This window comes from Pelodiscus sinensis, chromosome 3 (assembly GCF_052426305.1).
Source record: "Pelodiscus sinensis isolate ZL-2025 chromosome 3, ASM5242630v1, whole genome shotgun sequence".
In the NCBI taxonomy this organism is placed as follows: domain Eukaryota; kingdom Metazoa; phylum Chordata; order Testudines; family Trionychidae; genus Pelodiscus; species Pelodiscus sinensis.
This window is the reverse complement of record NC_143054.1, coordinates 18,034,653-18,039,259: the sequence shown is the minus strand read 5'-3', so window position 1 is coordinate 18,039,259 and position 4,607 is coordinate 18,034,653. Positions and strand designations below refer to the sequence as shown.

Sequence of the window (4,607 nt, the reverse complement as noted above, 5' to 3'; positions counted from 1 at the left end):
GTGATGCCTATTTCCCCTCCTCCTAACCCCCCTGCCAACTTTGTCCAGTCCCCCCTCCTGTTTGCCCCCCTATGCTCCCTGGACCCACCCAATCCCAACTCTGACAAGGTCCCCGCACCCGAGGTGGCACATTGAGATGCCCCTCTATGTCCCTCCCATCCTGAGCCCCCCTCCCAGTTATGAGCTCCCCCCCCTTGCCCATCTTTTCTGAACGTTTCATAAATACAAATATCATTTTTTCATTTTTTGGAAAACCAAACGTGTGTTTATTGAGAGGTCAGGGAAAGCGCAAAGGCAGGGGGTGTGGTGGGGAAGGGGTAAGGCTGCAAGCCAGAGGCCCCTGTTGGGAAGGCCCTAGGGAGAGTTACTGGGTCCTTGAGAGAACCTCTCCCTCAGGGCCTCCCAGATGCGCACCCTGGGCCATTTGGATGACAGCTGTCCTCAGCTGCTCGAATGCTCGCCCCTCGTGGCCAGTGTCTGCCCCCCATCCTGGAAGAAAGGCCTCTCCCTTCCTCTCCGCAATGCTGTGGAGGACACAACATGTCGCAACCTCCTCGGGGATGTTTTGCTCCCCGATGTCGAGACGGGTCAGCAGGTATTGGAAATGTGCCTTGAGGCGGACAAAGGCACACTCCATCTGGATCCGGATCTGGTTCAGGTGAGCATTAAATTGGTCCTTGCTGGGATCCAGGTGTCCGGTGTATGGCTTCATCAGCCACGGCATGAGGTGGTAGGCCGTGTCTCCCACGATGCACAGTGGCATCTGTACATCCCCAACAGCAAGTTCACAGTGGGGGAAGAATGTGCCCACCTCCCGCTTGCTATACAGGTTGGAGTTTCAGAAGACTCGAGCATCGTGTGCCCTTCCTAACCATCCAACAAAACTGTCTGTAAAGTGTCCCCTGTGGTTGACCAGGGTCTGCAGCACCATTGAAAAGTATCCCTTTCAATTTATGTACTGGGTTGCTCGATGGTCAGGTGAGCGGATTGGGATGATGTCCAACACCCAAGGATCCACCCTCTATGATGAGCTCCTCCCCAGCAACAGGGCTGTGTGAGGCTGAGACAGCACAACCCCCCAGGGATGGGGCTTCCCTCCCACCGCCACTCCACCCCCCACAGCGTCCAACCCCCCTTTCCCAAGGGCCCCTCTTTCCAGTACTTCCCCACCCTCCACGGGACTGCAGCTCTAGAGTGCCTTACCTCTGTGAGGAGAGCCCCAAAGGTGGACTTCCCCATGCTGAACTGGTTGCCCACCGACTGGTAGCTGTCTGGGGTGGCGAGCTTCCATATGGCAATGGCGACCTGCTTCTCCAGGGGGGTGGCAGGCTGCAGGTGGGCATCGCGACTCCGGAGGGTGGGGGCGAGCCAGGCACATAGCTCCAAAAAGGTGGCCTTCTGTGTGCACAAATTTTGGAGCCACTGCTGGTCGTCCCATCGCTCCAGGACCAGCTGGTCCCACCAGTCCACACTGGTGTCGAGCCTCCAAAAATGCCTCTCCACTGTGGGGTGCAGTTGCTAGAGTATAGCCACAACACCCAGGGAGAGGGTCCCCAGAATAAGCTCAGAGTCCAGCCCATGCAGCTGGAACAAAGTGCTGCAAAAACTGCAGCATGTTTGTGTGGGGCCATCACACGCCCGGGGCAGCTCCGGCTCCTTGGCTCAAAGGTAAAAGCTGTGACATCCAAAACCAAAAGGGCAATTGCAGCAGACACTGTGAGAAGTTTGCTGTCCCTCGAAGAGGTAGCAAGCACGCAGAAGAAGCAGAGAAACGGCTGTCCAGGGGGATTCCTTTAAGCGCGTATCTCGGCAAGGCTCTGGTACCAGCACTCGGAAGAAACTGGTGACCTAAAGTCCTGTTTGAACTGGTTCCAGGTGGCCTTTTATGTGAGAGAGCGTCCAATCAGTCTGGATGCTCTCTTTCAAAAAAGCACATCACTTTTTTGATGTGCTTTTGTGTGTGAACATTCTCTTTACCAAAAAAATTATACCTTTAGAATTTTTGCAATGAAAAAGGAAAGAGAACTCCACCCCCCCCCCCCCGCACCACCACCACCTCCTCAGAACAGCAAGTATCCCAGTGTTCAAGTGTTCAGTGCACTCACCTGGGATCCAGGATCAGTTCCTTGCTTCATATCTGCCAGAGCAGAGATTTGAACAGTTTGAAACCTCAGTATGTAACTTTGCATTTCTCTGTATTGAAAAGACTTTTGTTTGAACGGGCCCAGCTTACCAAGCAACTGCATATCTGCACTGTGAGGAGACTGTTATACTGTCTCCACAATTTTAATATGCAACCTGTGAATTTTCTTTCGGAGGTGGTATGTGAATCATTAAACACAGCAGAAGCTGATGAAATTAGCCTCATGCTCTTTGTTCCTGGGTGTGGGGGGGGGGGGGGGGGGGGGGGGGAGAGGGACTCACCAGGGGAAGTTCTCCAAGAGAACTGAAGCTGAGAGAAAGAATCTGTTTGAACAGCAGACAGAAACTGCTTTTTGCTTCATGAAGCCATAATGTGTGCACAGCTGAGAAGTGCAGGAATGAGCACACTGAACCATGGCAATGATCTTTGTAGCTCAAACAGGAACCCTGCCAGAAGCTGCACATAGAGTTGTCTACAATCTGCATTTTTCCTGAAAATCCTGCATCACAAATAAGGTGTGTTAAAGGTCAGAAGTGGACTATGGTATGTTCTATTACTTGGGGATATATTCGCCCTTCACTGCTCCCATGCAATTCCTATTAATATCAATGGGAGCTAAGGATGCACAATGAAAGGCACTCAAACTGAATTTTTCCCAACACCAGGATGTGACCATGACAGAGAAGAGAAACTCATGCATTACTGAGAGAAACAGAAGAAAATGGAAACGCATCACCTGTGCATTTTGTGCATATCTGAGTAGTTGGCTGCTTCTTCAGAATCCAAACCTATAAAATGTTGAGTGTCCCTGGGCTCAAGGGAAGTGCACAGCACCCTATAGGACTGCATGGTCGGGATGTGAACTTCTGTTCTAAAAGAAGTGGTATGAAACCCAAAGATTGTTTGGTTTCAGGAACTCTGCAAGAGGCAAAAGATAATTTGGAAAAAGCTTTCAGTTTTTGTTACATCCCAGGCCAGGATGCTGTCTAAAACAGAAGAGTGTTATAAAACCTTTGGCATAATCCAACAAACACACACTCAGCAATACCATATTCTTCTGATCACAGTGAGCCTACCAGAGCTGTATTTATTTTAAAATCTCCAGCATGGCTCCAAGCCTTAAAGGGACAGAGTACAGGAAAATATAGCCCTGACATCCAGACAGTTAGGCTTGTTCTGCAATACTATGTTAGACAGACATATGCTGCGTTTGGTTGAATGTAAAATGTGTGTATCCATTGCTATGAAGCCTTTTCTGTAAAATTGACTGCTGTACTCCATCCCCACAAGAGGTGTAGTGCTTGAGTCAACCTTTACCTGTTCACATAGGGATAATGTAGATAAAGCACTGTGTAATTTCAAGGGGTTGGCCACTAGGAGGTGTGTCAGAGCGCTCTACTGTAGAGCTGTGGAGAGCACTTTTGACTCCACTGCACCTCAGGCAGATACACAGGAAAAGCCTCAGGAACGTTTGAATGTAAGTTTCCTGTTTGATCAGTGTGGAGAGCTCACCAGCACAGCCAACCATGCCTGCCCCAAGCAGCAAGCACACTCCAGCATCCAGCATGGAGACATTGGCTCTGATTGCTGTGGGAAGACTGGTGAATTCACCAGATTCCTGGTGAATCTGTGTAGGCAGAGCTCTGCACCAGCAGAGGAAATGCTGACATCTATATCAATATCACACAGGGCAGGAGGGGGACAAAAATCACACCGTAGGGAAGGGTTACTCGACTTTGGAAGCCCCGGGGGCTACGTTGATACTCACAGCACATGCCAAAGGCCGCAATTTAAGTGTGGTTGAACGTACATGCAAAAATAAATGCAAATATATGCAAATAGTTTCTTTCACACTGACGGGCATGAATACAAAGATTAAGGCAAGACAACACAACATGCAGGCCCTATTTACATCATTTCTGCTCATATTAATAAAATGCAATATTTACCCAATTTCCACACATATGACATCACTTTTAATAAGCAATGACAGTCCAGAAATTTAACTACTAAAATGAATATCAACAAAAGACCATTATATTGACTCGCTATTATGGAACGTTTTCCCAGTGGAAGCCATGTTCAAAGGATTCAACCCAAGAGCTGCATGTTGAGTCCTGCATAAACCCAAACCACACCATGGGCTGCAAACAAACAGATCACATGGGCTACATCTGCACTGCCGGTTTTGCTGGCAGCGAGTATGCAAATGAGGCACAGATTAGCATATCACTGTGCCTAATTTGCATAATTTATTCACGGTGTTTTTGCACAAAGGGTTTTTGCAAGAAATAAAGTAGTGAAGATGTTTTCTTTTTGCGCAAAACACCTTTTCCTGCCAGATCAGGAAACCTCCTTTTTTGGGGCATAAGGATCTGGCGGGAAAAGGGGGTTTTGCGCAAAAAGAAACGTCTACACTACTTCTTTCCTGCAAAAACACCTTGCATAAATAATCCAAAGGAGG

General features: G+C 48.9%; 1 long non-coding RNA gene across 1 annotated transcript; it reads right to left on the bottom strand.

Moving 5' to 3' along the window:
• Nucleotides 1-253: 253 nt before the first annotated feature.
• On the bottom strand, nt 254-2,264 carry LOC142827560 (uncharacterized). The gene is made up of 3 exons (XR_012902230.2): nt 2,106-2,264; nt 1,204-1,398; nt 254-763 (listed from the first exon to the last, which is right to left on the bottom strand). It is a non-coding gene; the product is annotated as an uncharacterized LOC142827560 (long non-coding RNA).
• Nucleotides 2,265-4,607: the final 2,343 nt, after the last annotated feature.